Source organism: Arachis hypogaea, chromosome 3 (genome assembly GCF_003086295.3).
Source record: "Arachis hypogaea cultivar Tifrunner chromosome 3, arahy.Tifrunner.gnm2.J5K5, whole genome shotgun sequence".
Taxonomy (NCBI): domain Eukaryota; kingdom Viridiplantae; phylum Streptophyta; class Magnoliopsida; order Fabales; family Fabaceae; genus Arachis; species Arachis hypogaea.
Genome location: NC_092038.1, coordinates 45216860 through 45242159, shown reverse-complemented (window position 1 = coordinate 45242159; position 25300 = coordinate 45216860). Strand labels below are relative to the sequence as shown.

Below are 25300 nucleotides of genomic sequence, written 5' to 3'. Positions count from 1 at the left end.
CATTTTCTGCACGTGGCGCATGTCACGCGTACGCGTGACTTTTCCTGAGTCACGCAGATGCGTCAGGTACACGCACGCGTCGCCATGCAAATCTTCAAATTACGCGTACGCGTCAGTCACGCACATGTGTTGCCATGGAAAGCTCCAAATCACGCGTACACATCAGTCACGCGTACGCGTCGCTCCTCGCTGCCATCTCCTTTGATTCTTGTGCTGCAAAAACTCCATCAAATTCCGCCGAATGCTACCTAAAATAAACAAAATTGCAAAAGACTCAAAGTAGCATCCGTATTGGCTAAAAGATAATTAATTCTTTATTAAATTCAACAAATTAGATGTAAATTCACTAGGAAAAGATAGGAAAGATGCTCACACATCATGTGTTTGTGAGAGGGTAAGCGTTCATTAAATGAACCTTTTATATGTTGGGCTTGGGCCCAACTTGGGTCCGGTCCAACCCGTTAGTGTTTTTAGCCCGTTTGGCCCAACTTCGGGCCAAACCTTCAACTTCTAATATTTTTCTAAGGTTTTTGTCTGCTTCCATTTTTTCTCGCGCAGCCCCGGGCAGACTTGAACCGGTTCAACCGGTTCAACTGCTGGTTCGCGGTTTTTCACGGTTTTTCGCAGAAGACACATTTTCTGACTTAGAAAAACCTACCGAGTCCAAAAATCACATTTAAATCCTCAAATTCTCACTCTAACTTTTCGGAACGTAATTTGGGCAATATAATCACTTAATTAACCGGTTGATTAGTTGTGGTTCTTACATAGACTATTGGAAAATAAAAATAAAAAATAAAATATGAACAAAAATTTAAAAATAAAATTTTAAAAATAATTATTAACTCGTCGTATTAAAATCAATAAATAAGCATACATATGAATATTAAATAAAAAATATTAAAATAATTAAAATCATGATCTATTAGTACACATATGAGATAATTTGAAGAATACAATAAGACGCATAGTTTAAAATCTGGTAATATTAATTATAAAAATTTATTAATTATAGACATCATATGTATAAAATTATGAAAATTATGTGTACAAAATTATGGATTTTATTAATATAAAATTATGGATGTTATGTGTATGAATTTATGGATATTATAAGTAAATTTATCAATTGAATAAATTAATTTAAGAATTTGACATTTTCTTAAATTCAATTATGATAAAATTTAAAAACATTTGTGTTAAATTGATAGTTACTTATACAATAACTAAAAAATGATGTGTGTATGGATGAAATATCTAATAAATATGAATTTAATTTTTAGATGTTAGTTGTATGTAATTATGGAAGTTATGCATATTAACTTATGAATGTTATGTGTATGAACTTAGTTAGTACAGTATAATTATAAATGTGCATAAAAACTATAGTTATGAAAATTGAACTAGACCGGCCAGTTCAACTGGAAACCGGTCACCAAGTCGGTCCGTTAATTTTATAAATCGTTTGGCAAAAATGGTCAGAGAACCAGTCGAACCAGCAGTTAACTTGTGAACCGTTGTAAACCCTAAATTGCTACCCAAGACCCGCAATCCACTCCCACCCCCTCTTGGCCTCTCCTATCTGAAACTAAAGAAAGTTTCGAAATTGAAAGTAAAAGAACCCTAGCCACCCACAGCCACCCACAACCACCAAGCCCATAGCCACTACAGCCCCTACGACCCCGCATCATTGTCATCGCCGAACCCTTCTTTCCTTTCTCTCCCTCTCTCTCTGTCGCTCTCTTTGTCTCTTGGTCGCTGCTTCGCTGCTCCTCACCATGAATGGTCGTCGCCGCTCTTCGTCGTGGGTCATCGCTTCTTCTCCCTTCCTTCCTTGTGTCATTTTTGCTTCTCCCCTCCTCGTCATTTCTGCTTCTCCCTTTCTCGCCAGCGTCGTTTTTGCTTCTCTTCTCCACACTGTGTCTTGTCGTCGTTGCTTCTCTTTTTCTGTGGTGTCTTGTAGTCGCAGTTTATCTCCATGGCTAAATTTTTCAAATTTTCAACCCTCAGGTCTCAAGTCTCTGACTAACTCTCTCTGACTATATTTCTCTGAAATTTAAAATTTATTCTGAATATGCATATGTATTATTGATGATTCTGAGTTTTGAGATATTAATTTTTTGAATTTTTATTTGAATTATGTGGTTGATGAGTTATAAATTCAATTGTTTAATTTATTAATTTTGCTGAGATTAATTTTTAAATCCAATATGTTGTACTTATTATTTTAATGAATTGTTGTTTTTGCTGTTATTGATTCAAAATAGAAACATTGTCACAATTCTACATTGAGTTGTTTATGCTGATTTTCTCTCATTTTGGATTGGTGATTTTGGTTGCTAATTTTCTGATTCTGAATTGTTGATGGTGCAATGGTGCATTCTTCATTGCATTGTGCCGGATTGCTAAAATTTTTCTTATTTTGAGATGTTTATGGTTTGATTCTAATTGCTTTGCTGCATTGTGTTTATCTTGGAATTTTTTAATGCTGTTTTTTTTGTTGTTGATTTTTTATGAATTTTTAATTATAAATTATAAAAAATTTTAAAATTTTAAAATTTATCGGCTTAAAAATGATTAAATTTAAATATTTAAAATTATATATTAAATTTTTTATAATTTTATTATATTTTTAATTAAACCGGTTGAACCCGATTAAATCTCTGAACCATTAAATCAGTCATTCTACCGGTTTATTGATTGGTTCGGTTTTCGTAACATTGATAAAAACACCCAAAAAAAGTTAAATAAGTTTATTATCATATCTCATCAAAGCTAGTATGATTTTTTATATTCTCAAAAATGGGTTGACTAGCAACAATCTTATCGGATAAGTCTGTTTATTATTCAAATTATTCTTTAACTCCTTTTGACATAGGTATTGTGTTAAATTCGAATTCAAATGTCATATTATTTATAATGATAAAAGCAACTTCTTATAAATTTTCTTGACTTATCCCAATTGTGCTTGTAATTGAATTAGAGTTATAATTTTTGGCCTTTAAAAGAGTATATGACTTTCATGGTTCTTCTAACAATAATAAACCTATTAAATAAGGTCTTTGTGTTTGCTAACTCTTTAGAATAATAATAAATAAGATAAAATAATTAAAAATGAATTATAATTAAAGTCATTTAATGGATATTATTATAATATTTTTTATTATTATTAGTATTTATTGTATTTTTAAATATAAAATTTAAATTATAAAAAAGAATAATAAATAGTAATTAAAAGAATATCTAATAATTAAGGATATGATATTATAATTAATATTATTAATACATAGGACTGGTAAGAATATGATAAATAAATTGATAGAAGAATAAGATAAAAAATTAAAATATTATTAAATTATATAAATAAAATAAATTTTAAAAAATTTTCACTAGTTATGGCCAAAAATTTTGTTACCAAATTTTTTCTATAAACAAATTTGGACATAAAAATTTGTCATAAATTACACAGCCAAAGCTTTTGGTGTCCGCTGTGTAAATCTTCTGCGTTTACTGTTTATGTTTTTTTAAAATTATAAATATTTTATTTTATATTTGATACATCAAAAGGATTACACGTATGTGTTCGTAACTTTTAAAAATTAGATATATTTTTTAAAAAGTATTTAAAGAGATCTTTTTTAAATTTTTTTATACTTATTAAAATTTAAAAAATTAATATAAGATTTGTTTGGATAAATTTTTTAAAAAAGTCTTATTTTAGGTTATTTTTTTCAAAAATTTTTTTAAAAATAAAAATAATTTTATATTTAAATATATTATATAAAAATATTTTTTTATTTATCAATTATGTTTAGATATAATAATATAAAAATATATTTTTTATTTATTATGTTAAAATATTTTTTTAATAAAAAAGATCTTTTTAAAAAAAATATAAATTATAGCTTTAGTCTCTAAAAAAATTTATTTTTTATTTTTTTAGTAATTTTATCTTTTGTTATTAAAAATTTTTTAAACACATTAAAAATAAAAATATCTTTTTTAACTACTTAATGACATCCAAATAAATTCATCATTTAATGCATTAATAAATATGCTGTGTATCCCTATATTTATATCTATTATGATCATTTTAAATTTAAAAAAAAAACTTTAATCAAAATAATTATTGTTAATTGTCCTCATTGAAAGTTATTTTTAGGTCCAGTTTGATAAAATTTTTACTTATTAAGATAACATTCTAAAAGCTACTGCACTTATGCAGTGGCGGAGCTAGAGTAGTTTCTTGTAGGGAGCAAATATTAAAAAAAAAAAATAACTTTAGAAGGAGAGAAAAAATAAAACTAAAGAGGTCTATGTAAAAATTAAAGAACTATATACATAAAAAAATTTTGAAATTGGGAAGGGGGCGGGGGCGAGAGTGTCATTGCCCCTTTAGAATGTAGGAGGCTCCATCTGTTTAGTAAATCAAACTTAAAATGACTCTTAACAAAATATTAAATATGAGTACATTTTTAAAAACTGTTATTTTATAAAACAAACTTCAATTCGATTTACCAAATATCTAATAGACTAGAAATATGAGATAAAAGCAAGTTGTTTATCAAATCCTCCTCATTTAAAGTGTTTTTTTTTCTAGACATGTTTATGGATGGTTGTCAGGAGACTAAGAACTAATTATGACTCTGAAGATTAAAGATTCTTGATAAAATTAAAATTTTTATCTACCTCTGTTTATATGATGTTGTTTTAGTTTTAGATGATTGGATTTAGGCTGATTTTATGTATAATGTTAGATGCGTAATTAAGGTATAATTTATCTTTTTAAATATATTTTTTTTATTATATCTGAGACTGTCTGAAAGTTCTTAATATCTAAAAAACTTTAAATTTCTACCTACTATTTAACAAGCAAAATTTTGTTTGTCTTAATAGATTAAGAAGAACGAATCACTATTTTATTCTGGCGTCTAATAAATATGAAAAAATTTAAACAGTAGCTTACAAAAAAATGTAATAAATTTAAACTGTAATTCAACTCAAAAAATAAAAAGAATTTATTTATTTCATGTGAATATTATATTTTTATCTTAACTAATAAGTAGTTTCCATCTCCTCACTTAACTAACGTGAATTATGATGCTAACTAGCATGTCAATTGTTGACAAATCATCTGGTTTTAGCTGCATTATTTGGAATGCTAATGAAAATTGGGTGAAGAGTTGCACAAGAATTTTTTCATATGCCTCTGTTTTGTGTTGTAAGTTTTTTTTTTTATTTTGAAGAGGATTTATATTAAATTATATAAGGACTAGTTTGACTAATTTTTAAAATTTGAGAGATGAAAATGACTTACGTCTGAATTTTTAAGGACTATTTTGACTAATAGAAAACTTTTTTATATGTCAAGTAACATGTGGCATGCCACGTGTCACTGACCTGCCACGTGGTGTGTCACGTCATCATCCAATTGACGGAAGGACTAATTTGACTAGACTAACAGTTTATCTTTCAGAGACTAATTTGATTAAAAAAATTATTCGGAGACAAAAATAAAGATTGCGTGATCTTTCAGGAACGAATTTAAACATTAACCCGTGAATTTTGAGAAGTAACATGTGAATAGATAATCTAGATACCTAAATTGCAACCCAAGAAACAAGGGTAGAGCTAGAACGTTTACTTGGAGGACCTATATGAAAGCATAACTTGAGAGGAGAAAACAATAATTAAGGAACATTAGAAAACAAAATATTTGAGAGATAATAAAAATTAGTTTCAATCAATTTAAAATTATCTTAGTTTATATTCATTAATTACTTCTGAAATAAATGTATAGTATTAAATATAATAAATATATAATTTTAGATATATATATACATTAAATTATAAATATTAAGTTAAATAAAAATTTTAAATTATTATTTCTTAAGCATTGTTGGCCAAAAAAATTAGAACTTTATGGGTAAACATTATTAATTGGGAGGGAGGTGGTGCACTGGTGTTTGGCAATTCTCCCCCTTCTCAAGTAAATAGAATTCGTAAGTTATGCCTTGAAACTGGAATGTTGTAGTCTTGTAGATGTAAAATTGGTGCAGAGATCGGCTAATTCAATGGCATATAGGATGGTTAAACATGCCTTGAAGCAGACTAATGAATTTGTGGACTGTATCGTAGGATTTTTTTTTTTTTCTGTTTCTTAATTTTCTCTTTTCTTTTGTCTAAACACAAAAAAAAAAAATCAACACTTAATACGATGATATTGTCTATAAAAAATAAATACATATATATTTACTTTTATAAAGTAATAATTAAAGCATATAATATTTTTAAATATAGATAAATTATTAAAGGTTAGTTTTAATAAAATGTTAAGGTTCCTTTGATATTTTTTATTTTAAAAAAAATCAGTTTTCCTTTATTAAAAAAAATCACTTTTCACAATTTTTTTTGGTGACTGATCAATTTTTCACAAGTTTGTATAACTTTATGAAATAACAAAACAAAATCATAAAAAATCACTTTCTTTTCTTTTCAATTTTAAAAATATAACGACAATAGTTTCTAATTATTAAAATCAATTTCAGCTTTAATTCAACTATATAAAAAATACAAAATTAAAATTGTAAAAATCTTTTCAAATTATCATAATGAAAGACACCTGTGAATAATTTTAGATTTAATTACTCTATTAGTTTTCATAATCTTAACAAATTTTTAATTAAATCATTAAAATTTAAAAATTTGTAATTGTATTAAGTCTCTATATTAAATAAAAATTTATAATTATATCATTATTAGCTATTATTTTTCATAAAAAATGCAATAATACTGAAAAATTTGATTTTAAAATATTTTTTAATTTACCTTACATCAAATACAAAAGTGAATATTCTAAAAAAATATTTTTTAACAAAAAGAATAGTTTAAAATAATTTAATTAAAAAATTTTATATAATCTAAAAATTCAATTATAAATTTTTAAATTATAATAATATAATTAAAAATCTGATAAAACTATAAAAAATTAAAAAAAATTATGATATAATTTTATGTCATTTCTCAACACGTTACTATACGTATATAATTGCAAAGTCATTACATATTTGTGTTGATAATATCTTTTTCTTTTTTGAGAAATATTGGGGAATCAAGAATTTCTGCAATCAAGTTTCAATCAAGTGACTAAAAGCTACTATTTTTTGTATTTTTGAAACTACATTTTTTAAAATAACATAAACATATAAATTTTTTGAAACAAAACAAAAAGGTTTTTTTATAGTATACAAATATTTGAGAAAAAGACACAAAAATACAAAAATTCTTCTTTTTTTTTCTTATTTTTTGTGTTTATTTATTTATTTATTATTTTTTTATCGATCGTATCTTTAATTTATTTTTTCTTTTTTCTCTTCTTTTGTGTTGCTTCTTCTTCTTTTATGTTTTTTATTTTTCTTTTAAAAAAGAAACACAATAAAAAAAGATTGGAAAAAATAAAAGAGGTAAAAGAGTACAGTAATAAAAGAAAGATTAAATTATTTTATTAATTTTTATAGTTTTACTAAAACTTGTAATCAGTGGCAAAATTACATGGAGAGAAAAGGGCAACGGCTTCCCTAATTTTAATTTTTTACGTATAAATTATATGTAAATTTCAGTTTAACCTCCTTAAAATTTTATTTTAGTCTTATTTTATTGTGTAAATATTTTTGGCTCCTTCTAATATTTCATCTATCTCCGCCCCTACTTATGATTAAGTTTTTATAATTTAAAAACTTTCAATTAAGTTCTCACATTGTTTTAAATTTTGTATTTAGATTCTTGTTGTGTCAAAAATATTAGAATTAATAAAATATTTTTTTTTAAATTAAAGATACCTACATTTAAAGATTAAATCTCTAAACGTAGTAAATGTTTTTTTTCCAGAATATTCTATTAACTTTAATTTTATTTTATATGAAAAAATTTTAATTATAAAATATTAATTAAAGATTAAAATAAAAGAAAAAAAAGAATATTGGTTTGTTATGCAACTTTCAGTATTATGTTTAATTGATTGGGTTGGTCACTAGATCTAGCTGTTGAATTTGCTAGTGTGGGTTATTGTTGATTGCTTGTTTCCATTTTGTGGTTCAGAGTCTGAAATCAAGGGGTATTTGGTTTTCTGGCTGTCACAACGATAGCTTGGCGCCTATTTTCACTCTTTCGCGTTCGGTGTCTGAGGTTGAACTTGATCTTCCATGCCAGACTCAGCATGATGATATTCCTATGCAGAGTTTTACTCTTGAAAAAACTAAGGAAGCTTTTGATGTTGCTAGAAACAGCATTGAGCTTCTTTCTACTGTGTTGTCTTTTCCACAACAAGATGTCTTGCAGGTAGATTTTATATATTTAGTTTGGTGTAATATTTGTTAGTATATATAGAAATATGCGTGATAGTGGAAGTATATGTGTACACAGCAGGGTCCAAATTAATTAAAGGTTCCACTATGGAATTAAGTGTCTCTTGTACCTGGGTGAGTGAACAAACTCAGCTTTCATTCATGTGCCTTGTTCAAAATGTGATTTTTTTAATGCTATGGAAGCTTTATAATGTGCCTACATGATTGCATAGCTTTTGTTTTGTGAGGCTGTGTCTGTATTCATCTTTGGTAAGTGTCTGTGTCTGTGTTCTTCTTTTTGTCGGTGGCTTTTTCTTATTATTGATTGGAACTGGTTTTTTCTCTTTTTTTTAGTGTGTCTTTCTCTGTTTGTTCTTGATTCATGCGTAGTAATTGAATTGTTAATTAGAGACTATTAATACCAAATTGTAATTGTCTCAATATGTGACTCACAATACTGTTTTGTGATTAAATTTAATCTTAGTAATTCTTATCTGATTGAGAAAAAATTGTCATTGGCTTGTTTGTAGTATATATAACTATATAGCTCTTAATTCTATGGATTAATGACTCAGATATATAGTAATATAGTATTTACTCATGATGGAAGTTTATGATCCCATGGGAAGGAACTTCTGGCCTTATTCAATTTCCTTGTGGTTTGTGAGTTTTGGATTGAGCAATTGTATATTTCTCTTATGTATTTGATATTTTATGCAGGTTTATCCAAAAGTTGCTGAATCATTGGCTGAGCCTAAGGAATATCCAAATTTATTTGAAGACTGGTAAGTTGCACTTGTTGTTGAATCTAAGGCTGCAGAAACAAGGTTAGTATAGAGAATGTGTGTTTGTGTGTGTTTGTGTATATATATTTACATGTCTCTGGAAGCTTTGTAGTTGGTCTGATTAGGCTGTGAACAAATACTTGCTATTATTTTTTTAAAGGAATGTTTACCCTCCTGCGGAGCAGTACATTAGCCATGCAGATAAATCACATATATAAGCCTTGTTGAACCTTTTAGAAGCATGCAGATTGAAGAAGGCGAGGAGCCTCTTGAGAATGGAGACTCTAACCATGAGGTAAATTAATATATAGGGCTAACGCCTCACAAAAGCTTACAAAAGTTTTTCATATATATGCCTTGTACTGCCAATTGAATATCTGAGTAGATTTTTAGAGGTGGTTTTAGATTTTTGCTTTATTTATTTTTTCATTTTGTTTCTTTTGACATAGCAGAATGGAGAAGAGCAGTATACAGAGGCACAGGAGGAGCATAATGGAGAGGAAGGAAGCCAGGAAGAGGCAGTTGTAGTGGATGCCAATTCCACAGATGGTGCAGTACTCGTTAATGGTAATGAGGTTGAAGAAGAGTGGGGTACGAATAATGAAGGAGGCCCGTCAGCCTAAAAGCAATTAGTTAGGGTGGTGTGAAAATCAAAATTTTGTCTCTGGTGATTAATTGTTTCTGAAGTGCCATTTCTATCTCCCTCACCTAACTGTTTTTACTATAACTACTACTACCACTTGAGTCCTACTAATACTAGCTGCTTATAGTTATTAGTGTATCATATTTCACTATAATTAGGGTGTCTGTTGTCAATAGGTGAATAATTGATCAAACTATCGAACTTTGAGCTATGCTGTCATGGTTTTGTATGTAGCTTGGCTTTGAAGTTTATGACATGTTATTGCTCATTGCATGTCTTTCCCTCTCTTAAGTTGCCCCAGGAAATCTTGCTGATGCATAAAATGATTGAGGTTAACATCACTAATGAATTCTGGGGTATATTATATTCATAATGATGTAAAAGTTATACCAGTCTTGGTCTTACTGGTTCCTAGTAGTGTTCCCTTTGAATACAAGAAGTGGATATTTTAGTTGAATCATTGACAAACTTAAAAATATTTTTTCTTGTTATGTCTATCTTGTCGTGAGCTTTAATTTTGTTATGATATTGTGTGTTTTTACCATAATTTTTTACCCAATTGTGACTGTAACCCCAAGAAAGCTTTAGTCCTCACATAAAGATTCATCTTTGTTGACAGTGCTTTCACCACATCACTAGGTCCCATCAAGACAGTCAGTTCCAGCTTCTGGGCTGTTTGTCTGAGGTTAGAATAAAATTTCGATATTGTACTGCATTCAACATCATATCTAACAATTTTAAATTACTTTTTCCGCATATGCAGCTACACCATTTTGTTTGATTAACTACTTCTTTCTTACATTTGATTTCAATGATTGCATTTTGTGAAAGATGAGATCTCTAAAGGTGGATTCTCAAATGATTGTCTCTCTTCAAACAATTCTGCATTCTGGTTTTCCAAGGCCACCTTTGAAAGGTGATTATTCCTTACCCCCTTTTCTGGTTTTCCCTCTTTTCACTTTTATTCTTTTGTGGATAATCACGGTGTTTGTAATTGATTCTTCATTTGTTCTTTGGTTTCAATAGAGTACTTATCCTATTTCCAATTAAGTTTGAAGATCCCCCTGAATCAATGAGTCGATTACCTTTGCATTGAAAGTGTGGTGCACGAAAATTACTTCACACTATGTAATTCCGCACAACTAACCAGCAAGTGCACTGGGTCGTCCAAGTAATACCTTACGTGAGTAAGGGTCGAATCCCACGGAGATTGTTGGTTTGAAGCAAGCTATGTTTATCTTATTATTCTTAGTCAGGATGCCAACAACAGTGTTTTTCAAGTTCAATGGAAAAAGGAAAAAGGGCATAAAATAAATACTTATTGTGCAATAATGGAGAATATGTTGGAGTTTTGGAGATGCTTTGTCATCTGAATTTAAGCTTTTCTCTTGTACTCCTCTTCCCACACGCAAGGCTCCTTCCATGGCAAGCTGTATGTTGGGTGTCACTGTTGTCAATGGCTACTTCCCATCCTCTCAGTGAAAATGGTCCAAATGCTCTGTCACAGCACGGCTAATCATCTGTTGGTTCTCGATCATGTCGGAATAGAATCCATTGATTCTTTTGCGTTTGTCATCACGCCCAACAATTGCGAGTTTGAAGTTTGTCACAGTCATTCAATCCTTGAATCCTACTTAGAATACCACAGATAAGGTTTAGACTTTCCGGATTCTCATGAATGCCGCCATCAATTCTAGCTTATACCACGAAGATTCTGATTAAGAAATCTAAGAGATACTCATTCAATCTGATGTAGAACGGAGATGGTTGTCAGGAACACGTTCATGGATTGAGGAAGGTGATAAGTGTCACGGATCATCACTTTCTTCATAGTGAAGCGCGAATGAACATCTTAGATAGGAACAAGCATGTTTGAATGGAAAACAGAAATAATTGCATTAATTCATCGAGACGCTGCAGAGCTCCTCACCCCCAACAATGGAGTTTAGAGACTCATGCCGTCAAAGAGTATAAAGTTCAGATCTAAAAATTTTATGAGATACAAAATAAGTCTCTAAAAGTTGTTTAAATACTAAACTAGTAACATAGGTTTACAAAATATGAGTAAACTAAGATAGATAGTGCAGAAATCCACTTCTGGGGTCCACTTGGTGTGTGCTGGGGCTGAGACTTAAGCTTCTGACGTGCCTGTGCTGTTTCTGGAGTTGAACGCCAGGTTGTAACCTGTTTCTGGCGTTGAACTCCAACTTGTAACCTGTTTTTGGCGCTGAACGCCAGACTACAACATGAAACTAGCGTTGTTTACGTCGTCTATCTTCACGCAAAGTATAGACTATTATATATTGCTAGAAAGTCCTGGATGTCTACTTTCAAACCCAATTGAGAGCGCGCCAATTGGACTCCTATAGCTCTAAAAACTCCATTCCGAGTGCAGAAAGGTCAGAATCCAACAGCATCAGCAGTCCTTATTCAGCCTGAATCAGATTTTTGCTCAGCTCTCTCAATTTCAGCCAGAAAATACCTGAAATCATAGAAAAACATAGAAACTCATAGTAAAGTCCAGAAATATAATTTTTTTCCTAAAAACTAATAAAAATCTATTAAAAACTAACTAAAACATACTAAAATCTACATGAAATTACCCCCAAAAAGCGTATAAAATATCCGCTCATCACAACACCAAACTTAAACTGTTGCTTGTCCTCAAGCAACTAGATAAATAAAATAGGATAAAAAGAAGTCAAGAAGCAATAATATCTCAGAGTTTCAAGTGAAGCTCATATTCTAATTAGATGAGCGGGGCTAGTAGCTTTTTGCTTCTGAACAGTTTTGGCATCTCACTTTATCCTTTGAAGTTCAGAATGATTGGCATCCATAGGAACTCAAAATTCAGATAGTATTATTGATTCTCCTAGTTTAGTATGTTGATTCTTGAACACAGTTACTTTATGAGTCTTGGCCGTGGCCCTAAGCACTTTGTTTTCCAGTATTACCACCGGATACATAAATGCCACAGACACATAAGTGGGTGAACCTTTTCAGAATGTAACTTAGCTTTACTAAAGTCCCCAATTAGAGGTGTCCAGAGTTCTTAAGCACACTCTTTCTACTTTGGATCACGACTTTAACCACTCAGTCTCAAGCTTTTCACTTGGACCTGCATGCCACAAGCACATGGTTAGGGACATCTTGATTTAGCCGCTTAGGCCTGGATTTATTTCCTTGGGCCCTCCTATCCATTAATGCTCAAAGCCTTGGATCCTTTTTACCCTTGTCTTTTGGTTTTAAGGGCTATTGGCTTTTTCTGCTTGCTTTTTTTTTTGCAAAAAAATTTTTTTTTTCATTGCTTTTTCTTGCTTCAAGAATCAATTTCATGATTTTTCAGATCATCAATAACATTTCTCTTGTTCATCATTCTTTCAAGAGCCAACAATTTTAACATTCATAAAATTCAATATAAAAAATATGCACTGTTCAGGCATTCATTTAGAAGACAAAAAGTATTGCCACCACATATAAATAATTAGAATTTTCCTTATTAAGAACTCGAAAAAAAATTGCCTCTTTATTCTAAAAATCTACTATTTTATTCATGTTTGATGATGATGAGAAAAATAAATCATAGATTAATTAGAGATAAAATCAAAATAGATATACTAATTACTACTACTCATATATAACTTCTAAGGTAAATTCCTATAAGAACAACTATCACAGAGTTAAGGCTAAGATTAGGACTCAACAACCTTTATTTTGGAAGGTGGATGCTCCTTTAATCTGTGGGGTGCTCGGTCCTTCAAGGGATAGCTTCTGACGCTTCAGTTCCTTCAGTTCACATCCTTGTTCTTCCTGTTCCCTTAGGTGCCATGATCTTGATGAGTTTTAGCTCAGTGATCATGGCAAATCACACCAAACTTAGAGGTTTGCTTGTCCTCAAGCAAAAGAAAGGAAAAAAGAGGAATAGAAGGAGAGGCAATTTCGAAATTCAAAAGATATGATGAGTTGAAAAAGATTTGAAAAATAGTTGGATTGGATTGGAAAAAGATTTGTGTTTATGGATTAAGATACATTTGATATTATTGAAAAAGGGATTTTAGAAATTAGGATTGAAATTTTTGGAATTGAAGGATGAGAGTTTGTAACATGTCTATGCAAGAAATCATGATTTGAAACGTAAAAAAATTTAAAAAATTGTGAAGTAAAAACGAATTTACCTCCTCCCCACCATCCTGGCGTTAAACGCCCAAACGCTGCATGTTTTGGGTGTTTAACGCCCAAACGCTGCTTCTCCTGGGCGTTCAATGCTCAGCTGTTGCTTCTTTCTAGCGTTGAACGCCAGGAACTCCTTCATCATTGGGCATTTTTCTGAACGCCCAGGACTCTGTAAATCTAGCGTTGAACGCCCAGAAGGTGCTTCTTTCTGGCGTTCAACGCCCAGAAGGTGCTTCCTTCTGGCGTTCAACGCCCAAAACAGTTGTTACTGGCGTTTTCGCACCAGTGAGCTTCCATTTGCTGTTTTTATCCTTTGAATCCTTCTATAACTCTGTGAACTCAAGCAATTGCTATTTTACCTTGAAGATACTTGACATATACCTGTAAAAATCAATTAATTAACAAATAAACTTTGTAAATGACTGGGTTGCCTCCCAGCAAGCGCTCCTTTATTGTCTTTAGCTGAACTATTACTGAGCTTTAATCAAGTCTCAGTTTTGAGCATTCTTGCTCACAATTTCTTTCGAGATAATGTTTAACTCTCTGTCCATTAAAAATGAACTTTTTGTTAGACTCATTATCTTGAAGCTCTACGTATCCATATAGTGACACACTTGTAATCACATATGATCCTTTCCATCGAGATTTCAATTTTCCGGAGAATAATCTGAGCCTAGAATTAAATAGCAGAACATTTTGCCCTGACTCAAAGACTCTGGATGACAGTTTCTTATCATGCCATCTTTTTGCTTTCTCTTTGTAATTTTTTGCATTCTCGAAAAAATTGAGTCTAAATTCCTCTAGCTCATTTAACTGAAGCAATCATTTTTCTCCAGCTAACTTGGCATCAAGTTTTAGGAATCTGGTAGCCCAGTAGGCCTTATGTTCCAGTTCCACTGGCAAGTGACATGCCTTTCCATACACAAGCTGGTATGGAGAGGTCCCTATAGGGGTCTTGAATGCTGTTCTATATGCCCACAGAGCATCATCCAAGCTTCTTGCCCAATCCCTTCTACGGTTAATCACAGTCCGTTCCAGGATTCTTTTAAGTTCTCTGTTAGAAACTTCAGCTTGCCCATTTGTCTGTGGATGATATGGAGTGGCTACCCTGTGGCTAACTCCATAACGAACCAAAGCAGAGTAAAGCTGTTTATTGCAGAAATGAGTGCCCCCATCACTGATTAATACTCTAGGGGTACCAAATCTACTAAAGATGTGTTTCTAGAGGAATTTTATCACTATCTTAGTGTCATTAGTGGGTGTTGCAATAGCTTCCACCCATTTGGATACATAATCCACTGCCACCAGAATATAAGTGTTTGAGTATGATAGTGGGAAGGGCCTCATGAAGTCAATACCCCATACATCAAACAACTCAATCTCCAAGATCCCTTGTTGAGGCATGGCATAACTATGAGGAAGATTGCCATATCTTTGGCAACTAACACAATTAAGTACAAACACTCGGGAATCTTTATAGAGAGTAGGCCAATAGAAGCCGCATTGGAGGACTCTTGTGGCTGTTCACTCACTTCCGAAATGTCCTCCATACTGTGATCCATGGCAGTGCCAGAGGATCTTTTGTGCTTCTTTTTTAGGCATACATCTATGAATTACTCCGTCTGCACATCTCTTGAAGAGATATGGTTCATCCCAAAGATAATACTTTGCATCCGTGATCAACTTCTTTGATTGCTGCCTACTGTACTCTTTGGGTATGAATCTCACTGCCTTGTAGTTTGAAATGTCTGCAAACCATGGCACTTCCTGGATGGCAAAGAGTTGCTCATCTGGAAAGTTTTCAGAGATCTCAGTAAGAGGGAGGGACGCCCCTTCTACTGGTTCTATTCGGGACAGGTGATCTGCTACTTGATTCTCTGTCCCTTTTCTGTCTCTTATTTCTATATCAAACTCTTGCAGAAGCAACACTCATCTTATGAGTCTGGGTTTTGAATCATGCTTTGTGATTAGATATTTAAGAGCAGCATGGTCAGTGTACACAATCACTTTTGATCCTACTAAATAGGATCTAAACTTGTCAATGGCGTAAACCACTGCAAGTAGCTCTTTTTCTGTGGTTGTGTAATTCTTCTGTGCGTCATTTAGAACACGACTGGCATAGTAAATGACGTGTAGAAGCTTGTCATGCCTTTGTCCCAACACTGCACCAATGGCATGGTCACTGGCATCACACATTAATTCAAAAGGTATTGTCCAGTCTGGTGCAGAGATGACTGGTGCTGTGACCAGCTTAGCTTTCAGAGTCTCAAACGCCTGCAGACACTCCTTATCAAAGATAAATGGCGTGTCAGAAGATAGCAGATTACTTAGAGGTTTGGCGATTTTTGAAAAATCCCTTATAAACCTCCTATAAAATCCTGCATGCCCCAGAAAGCTTCTGATTGCCTTAACATTGGCTGGTGGTGGTAATTTTTCAATTACCTCTACCTTAGCTTGATCCACTTCTATTCCCTTGTTCGAAATTTTGTGTCCAAGGACAATTCCTTCAGTCACCATAAAGTGACATTTCTCTCAGTTTAAAACCAGATTAGTCTCTTGGCACCTCTTTAGAACAAGTGCTAGATGGTCAAGACAGGAGTTGAATGAGTCTCCAAATACTGAAAAGTCATCCATGAAGACTTCCAGAAATTTTTCCACCATATCAGAGAAAATTGAGAGCATGCACCTTTGAAAGGTTGCAGGTGCATTGCATAGGCCAAATGGCATTCTTTTGTATGCAAATACTCCAGATGGACATGTGAATGCTGTTTTCTCTTGATCCTGGGGATCTACTGCAATTTGATTATAACCTGAATATCCATCCAGGAAGCTGTAGTATTCATGACCTGCTAGTCTTTTTAGCATTTGGTCTATGAATGGTAAAGAAAAATGATCCTTTCTGGTAGCTGTATTGAGCCTTCTGTAATCAATACACATACGCCACCCTGTAACTGTTCTTGTAGGAACCAGTTCATTTTTGTCATTATGAACCACTGTCATGCCACCCTTCTTAGGGACGACTTGGACAGGGCTTACCCAGGGGCTATCAGAAATAGGATAAATAATCCCAGCCTCTAGTAATTTAGTGACCTCCTTCTGCACCACCTCCTTCATGGCTGAATTCAGCCACCTTTGTGGTTGAACCACTGGCTTAGCGTCACCCTCCAATAAGATCTTGTGCATGCATCTGGCTGGGCTAATGCCCTTAAGATCACTGATGGACCACCCAAGAGCTGTCTTCTGTGTCCTTAGCACTTGAATTAGTGCTTCCTCTTCCTGTGGCTCTAAGGTAGAGCTTATGATTACAGGAAAGGTATCACTTTCTCCCAGAAATGCATATTTCAAGGATGGTGGTAATGGTTTGAGCTCGGGTTTAGGAGGTTTTTCCTCTTCCTGAGGGATTTTCAGAGGTTCTATTATTCTCTCTGATTCCTCCAGATCAGGCTGAACATCTTTAAAGATATCCTCCAATTCTGATTCGAGACTCTCAGTCATATTGATCTCTTTTACCAGAGAGTCAATAATATCAATGCTCATGCAGTCATTTGGAGTATCTGGATGCTGCATAGCTTTGACAACATTCAACTTGAACTCATCTTCATTGACTTTCAAGGTTACTTCCCCTTTTTGGACGTCAATAAGGGTTCAACCAGTTGCTAGGAAAGGTCTTCCTAGAATGAGAGTTGCACTCGTGTGCTCCTCTATTTCCAGCACCACAAAGTCAGTAGGAAAGGCAAATGGCCCAACCTTGACAATCATGTCTTCAATCACGCCTGATGGGTATTTAATGGAGCCATCAGCAAGTTGGAGACATATCCGGGTTGGTTTGACTTCTTCAGTCAAACCAAGCTTTTTGATAGTAGATGCAGGTATTAGGTTGATACTTGCCCCAAGATCACATAGGGCTTGCTTGGTACAAGTACCCTCTAATGTGCATGCATGGTATCATAAAGCTTCCGGAATCTTTGAGCTTCTCAAGTAAGCTTTTCAGAATGACTGCACTGCATTCTTCAGTGAGGTAAACTTTTTCAGTTTCCCTCTAATCCTTCTTATGACTTAAGATCTCTTTCATGAACTTAGCATAAGAGGGTATTTGCTCAAGTGCCTCTGCAAACGGAATCTTTATTTCAAGAGTCCCGAGATAGTCTGTAAAGCGGGTAAATTGCTTATCCTGTTCCGCTTGGCAGAGTTTCTGAGGATAAGACATTTTGGCTTTGTATTCCTCAACCTTAGTTACTGCAGGTTTATTGCCTACAGATGTGGGTTGAGAAGCCTTTTTAGATGGGTTATTATCAATACTTGTATATGTCTGATCCCCCACTGGCATTTGAATGCCAGGGGTGGAAGCTGGAGTGGCGTTAGACGCCAACTCCTTACCTGCTTCTGGCGTCTGAACGCCAGAACTGTGCTCCCTTTGGGCGTTCAACGCCAATTCCTTGCTTGTTTCTGGCTTTGAACGCCAAGACTGAGTATGGTTTGGGCGTTCAACGCCAGCTTTCCACCCATTTTTTGGCGTTTGAGCGCCATAAATATTCCTCTCTGGGCTCTTACTGTCCTCAGATGGATTTTGGGTAGTTTGCTCATTCCTTGGCTTCCTGTTACCTTGAAGTGAGGTATGTAATGTTTTCCCACTTCTTAATTGAACTGCTTGGCATTCTTCTGTTATTTGTTTTGATAACTGCTGTTCTGTTTGCTTGAACTGTACGTCCATATTCATATTAGCCATTCTTGTTTCTTGTAGTACCTCCTTGAATTCGGCTAGCTATTTTGTTAGAAAATCCAGTTGCTGATTGAATTCAGTAACTTGTTCTGCAGGACTGAGTTCAGCAGTTACTGTTTTAGCTTCTTCTTTCATGGGAAGTTCACTGCTTAGGTACAGATGCTGATTTCTGGCAACTGTATCAATAAGCTCTTGAGCTTCTTCTATTGTCTTTCTCATGTGTATAGATCCACCAGCTGAGTGGTCTAGAGAAATCTGAGATCTCTCTGTAAACCCATAATAGAAGACCGAAATACTGGCAACTTTGTTACACCATGATAATGAGTTGAAGATTCAACTCAAAACTACTAACCCCAATGGAGGGTATACAGATACTACTCCCATATGAAGCAGTAGTGGGGTTAGCATATGACCCCAGAGTCCTTTTGGACTATTGATTTCCACTTATGTCCATGATGGAGAAAGGGAGATGACGTGGATTTATTTTATTTAGTTTATTATATATAAAAATTTATTTTCGAAATAACAAAATAAAATAAAATAAGATAAAATAAAAACAAAATAAAAATAAAAATAAAAAATAAAAATTTGAAAATGTTTTGTGAAGATTTTCGAAAAATTGAGGAGAAAGTGGTTAGGATATTTTTGAAAAAGATATTTTTTTATTTTTTTAAAAATCTTAAAAGGATAAGATTTGAAAAATTTTGAAATTGAAATCTGAATTTTTTTTTAAAAAATTCGAAAATATAGCTTAAAAATAGTTAGAAAAGATATTTTTTTTGAATTTTAAATTTTATGATGAAAGAGAAAAACACACAAAAGACACAAGACTTAAAATTTTTTTAGATCTAATGCTCCTTGTTTTCAAAAATTTTGGAGGGAAAACACCAAGGAACACCAAACTTAAAAATTTTAAGATCAAAACACAAAGAAGACTCAAGAACACTTTGAAGAATCACAAGAACAACAAGAATAAAAGAAAGAACACCAAACTTAAAATTTTTAGAAAACCACAATAAAATTTTTGAAAATTATAGAAAGATTAACAAGAAAACACCAAACTTAAAGTTTGGCACAAGATTAAATCAAGAAAAATTATTTTTGAAAAAGATTTTTAAAAGAACCGGTACCCAATCATCAAGAATATGAACCAACACTCTAGCCAATTGAGCTATAAATGTAACATGTTTCAAAGAGGTATAAAATATATATTTTTTAAAACTAATGTTTTGAAAAAGCACAAGAAAAACAAGAAAAGACACAGAATAAGAAAAACTAAAGATTAAACAAGAAAAATAAACAAGAACGATTTGAAGATCAAGGAAAAACAAGAACATGCAATTCAAAAAATTAAGAGACAAAGAAAAGCATGCAATTGACACCAAACTTAGAACATGACACTAAACTCAATAATAAAAATAAAAAAAAAACAAAAATTCAATTAAAGAAAAATAATATTTTTGAAATTTTTTTTTAAAAGGGGTAATAAAAGATGCAATTCTAGTAAAAAAAAAAAAGATAAATTCTTCCTAATCTAAGCAACAAGATTCACCGTCAGTTGTTCAAACTCAAACAATCCCCGGCAATGGCGCCAAAAACTTGGTGCACGAAAATTACTTCACACTATGTAATTCCGCACAACTAACCAGCAAGTGCACTGGGTCGTCCAAGTAATACCATACGTGAGTAAGGGTCGAATCCCATGGAGATTGTTGGTTTGAAGCAAGCTATATTTATCTTATTATTCTTAGTCAGGATGCCAACAACAGTGTTTTTCAAGTTCAATGGAAAAAGGAAAAAGGGCATAAAATAAATACTTATTGTGCAATAATGGAGAATATGTTGGAGTTTTGGAGATGCTTTGTCATCTGAATTTCAGCTTTTCTCTTGTACTCCTCTTCCCACACGCAAGGCTCCTTCCATGGCAAGCTGTATGTTGGGTGTCACCGTTGTCAATGGCTACTTCCCCTCCTCTCAGTGAAAATGGTCCAAATGCTCTGTCACAGCACGGCTAATCATCTGTTGGTTCTCGATCATGTCGGAATAGAATCCATTGATTCTTTTGCGTTTGTCATCACGCCCAACAATCGCGAGTTTGAAGCTCGTCACAGTCATTCAATCCTTGAATCCTACTCAGAATACCACAGACAAGGTTTAGACTTTTCGGATTCTCATGAATGCCGCCATCAATTCTAGCTTATACCACGAAGATTCTGATTAAGAAATCTAAGAGATACTCATTCAATCTGATGTAGAACGGAGGTGGTTGTCAGGAACACGTTCATGGATTGAGGAAGGTGATGAGTGTCACGGATCATCACCTTCTTCATAGTGAAGCGCAAATGAACATCTTAGATAGGAACAAGCGTGTTTGAATAGAAAACAGAAATAATTGCATTAATTCATCGAGACGCTGCAGAGCTCCTCACCCCAACAATGGAGTTTAGAGACTCATGCCGTCAAAGAGTATAAAGTTCAGATCTAAAAATGTCATGAGATACAAAATAAGTCTCTAAAAGTTGTTTAAATACTAAACTAGTAACATAGGTTTACAGAATACGAGTAAACTAAGATAGATAGTGCAGAAATCCACTTCTGGGGCCCACTTGGTGTGTGCTGGGGCTGAGACTTAAGCTTCTGACGTGCCTGTGCTGTTTCTGGAGTTGAACGCCAGGTTGTAACCTGTTTCTGGCGTTGAACTCCAACTTGTAACCTGTTTTTGGCGCTGAACGCCAGACTACAACATGAAACTAGCGTTGTTTACGTCGTCTATCTTCACGCAAAGTATAGACTATTATATATTGCTAGAAAGCCCTGGATGTCTACTTTCAAACCCAATTGAGAGCGCGCCAATTGGACTCCTGTAGCTCTAAAAACTCCATTCCGAGTGCAGAAAGGTCAGAATCCAACAGCATCAGCAGTCCTTATTCAGCCTGAATCAGATTTTTGCTCAGCTCCCTCAATTTCAGCCAGAAAATACCTGAATCACAGAAAAACACACAAACTCATAGTAAAGTCCAGAAATATGATTTTTGCCTAAAAACTAATAAAAATCTACTAAAACCATACTAAAATCTACATGAAATTATCCCCAAAAAGCGTATAAAATATCCGTCATCAAAGTGCTTAAGTGCTTTAGATATGATTAGGAATGGTTTTTCAAATGCATATTGACTTAGGAATTTCTAAATATTCTTAATTATTAGTTAATTAAGCAGGGACTGATGAATAAAATCCAACTAGTTGAATGATGACTATCACATTAATCATGGAATTAGTTTACTTGGTTTTATAGATTTGGAAAATAGTTGAATGATGACCACATGTTGTGCATTTTTTGCTCTGTTCATGACCTATTTCCTTCATCCAATTCACATCAATCCAATCTTTTCATCCCATTAAGACATGCTGTGCAATTGTTTTTAGATTTGTGTGATCTGTTAGCACACCTGCAATTTTGGAGAGGTTCGTCAGCCTTGAAAAAGAAATCCTGCAAATTGAAAGTTCATTTCAAGCAAATGCTTTGTCGATGTCCAGTGCATCTTCCGATGAGGGTATGGCTAGGAGTTGCAATTTCAAGCATGTTTTGCAGATATTTCTTTTAGAATTGATTAGTAATTATTCTTAGAATATAATTGAATTCTAAGAAACCGCACTTATTAAGTAGTTGTCTTACTAAAATTCCTTTTTATAGGAACTGCGCCACAAGCCAATGGAATTACAAGGAGGTTGACTAATTCTGCAAAGGTATTTATCTCCCAACATGTATGTCAAAATTACTTAATAGTTTCTAAGAATTCTATTAATTAGCATAGTAAGAAGGCTCTGTGTATTATTATGCACCAAAAGAAAGCTGATTCTTACATCCTTATAGGGAAGTTTTCATTAAGAATATCCTTCATACATGCTCTTTTTCAAGAATTGAGTGTTTCTGTTGATTGTGGATATATTTCAACTGATTCAAAGCATAATATGATTTTATTTATTTTATACTAGGAGGTTCAAGCTTTAGCTAAGGAGGCAGCTAAAACAATGGTTTTGGGTCATTGATGAGGAAGGTGTGGAGTCACTCATATCAGAACTTGTGAAAGGTGTAAATGAGCCAAGGCTGCTTTGGTTTTAACACAAGAACTGTTTCCTTGTTCTTTAAATCACAAATTTTGACTTTTTCTTTTCCTGCAGCTTTGAGATGTGTATGTTGTTTTTTCAAATAATAAATATTATTTTTTTTGTTGACAAATATGATGAAAATTTATGTATGTTAGATTGGTTAAATTAAAATTATATAAAATTTTTTCCATTATTTAAATTAGTCATTGGTGCACGAAATTGTGTATGCCAATATTAATGGACTATTTCTCACAGCTTCGCACAACTAACCAGCAAGTGCACTGGGTCGTCCAAGTAATACCTTACGTGAGTAAGGGTCGAATCCCACGGAGATTTTTGGTTTAAAGCAAGCTATGGTTATCTTATTATTCTTAGTCAGGATACCAACAACAATGTTTTTTTAAGTTCAATTGTAAAAAGTGAAAGGGCATAAAATAAATAATTGTTACTCAAGAATGGAGAATATGTTGGAGTTTTGGAGATGCTTTGTCTTCTGAATTTCTGTAACATAATGCTTCCTCACTTTCATAAATGCAAGGCTCCTTCCATGGCAAGCTGTATGTAGGGTGTCACCGTTGTCAATGGCTACTTCCCATCCTCTCAGTGAAAATGGTCCAAATGCTCTGTCACAGCACGGCTAATCATCTGTTGATTCTCGATCATGTTGGAATAAGATCCATCGATCCTTTTGCGTCTGTCACTACACCCAACACTTGCGAGTTTGAAGTTTGTCACAGTCATCCAATCCTAGAATCCTACTCGGAATACCATAGACAAGGTTTAGACCTTCCGGATCCTCATGAATGCCGCCAACAATTCTAGCTTATACCACGAAAATTCTGATTAAGGAATCTAATAGATACTCATTCAATCTAATGTAGAACGGAGGTGGTTGTCAGGCACACGTTCATGGATTGAGGAAGGTGATGAGTGTCATGGATCATCACCTTCTTCATAGTGAAGCGCAAATGAACATCTTAGATAGGAACAAGCATGTTTGAATGGGAAGCAGAAATAATTGCGTTAATTCATTAAGATGCTACAGAGTTCCTCACCCTCAACAATGGGGTTTAGAGACTCATGCCATCAAAAGGTACAAAATTCAGATCTTAAAATTTCATGAGATACAAAATAAATCTCTAAAAGTTGTTTAAATACTAAACTAGTAACCTAGGTTTACAGAAAATGAGTAAACTAGGATGGATAGTGCAGAAATCCACTTCTGGGGCCCACTTGGTGTGTGCTGGGGCTGAGACTTAAGCTTCTCATGTGCCTGGGCTGTTTCTGGAGTTGAACGCCAGGTTGTAACCTATTTCTGGCGTTGAACTCCAACTTGCAACCTGTTTCTGGCGCTAACACCAAACTGCAATATGGAACTGGCGTTGAACGCCAGTTTATGTCATCTATTTTCGCGCAAAGTATGGACTATTATATATTGCTGGAAAGCCCTGGATGTCTAATTTCCAACCCAATTGAGAACCTGCCGATTGGACTCTTGTAGCTCCAAAAAATCCATTCCGAGTGCAGGGAGGTCATAATCCAACAGCATCAGCAGTACTATTTCAGCCTAAATCAGATTTTTGCTCAACTCCCTCAATTTTAGCCAGAAAATACCTGAAATTACAAAAAAACACACAAACACATAGTAAAGTCCAGAAATATGAATTTTGCTTAAAAACTAATAAAATTATACTAAAAACTAACTAAAAGATACTAAAATCTACATGAAATTACCCCCAAAAAGTATATAAAATATCCGCTCATCAGTCATTCAAACTATGATTTAAAATTATATATCAATTTTGCAATGTTTAATTAGGAAGATTCATAGACAAGTATAGCTATAAGTATTTTGATCCAACTTATAGTCATATTTTTTGCTATTGGTACGCTTTTTAAGCGTACTCATCTTCTCGTAATTCTCAACAGGCACGCTTAAAAAGCGTACCCATATTTTTTCCTATCGGCACGCTTAAAAAGCGTAGCCATATCTTCTCTATCGGCATGCTTTTGAAGTGTAGCAAAAATCACCCCACTGGGCATGCTTCTAAAAGCGTGGCGATATGCACACTTTTCGGTACGCTTCTCAACCGTAGCAATAGGTTAATACCTATGGTCACGCTTTTTAAGCATAGCAAGAGATGAAAGCGTGCCCAAAAAAAAGCGTGCCGATAGATCCACAAAAGTGTGCCGATAGAGCAACTGGCACGCTCCCGAATGTGACCCTTTTAAAAGCGTGCCGATAGCTAAAAAAGCGTAGCAAAAAGATATCGGCACGCTTTTTTACACTTTTTGGCACGCTTTTTTACACTTTTTGGCACGCTTTAAAAGCGTGGCAGAAAGCTTATTTTCTTGTAGTGTGTTCTCTTTCTATGATTGTAATCCTAGATTTGTTTGATTCTTTATATCCATTATTTTGTGTATACATGCATTTATATGATTGAGGCCATCATTTCATTTAGCTCACTTACCCAAATAGCCTACCTTTTACCTACCGTTCTTAGCCAACTTTGAGCCTACGATTAAT

General features: G+C 33.4%; 1 long non-coding RNA gene across 5 annotated transcripts; it reads left to right on the top strand.

Moving 5' to 3' along the window:
• The first annotated feature begins 8037 nt into the window (after positions 1-8037).
• Positions 8038-22964, top strand: LOC112790486 (uncharacterized). Of its 5 annotated transcripts, XR_011879891.1 has the most exons (9): positions 8042-8337; positions 9063-9169; positions 9288-9422; positions 9580-9718; positions 10390-10455; positions 10602-10686; positions 22090-22217; positions 22358-22410; positions 22660-22770. It is a non-coding gene; the product is annotated as an uncharacterized lncRNA (long non-coding RNA). The 5 variants fall into 5 exon arrangements; XR_011879892.1 differs by having other exon boundaries at positions 8038-8337; positions 9063-9422; XR_011879893.1 differs by lacking the exon at positions 22090-22217 and having other exon boundaries at positions 22660-22964.
• Positions 22965-25300: the final 2336 nt, after the last annotated feature.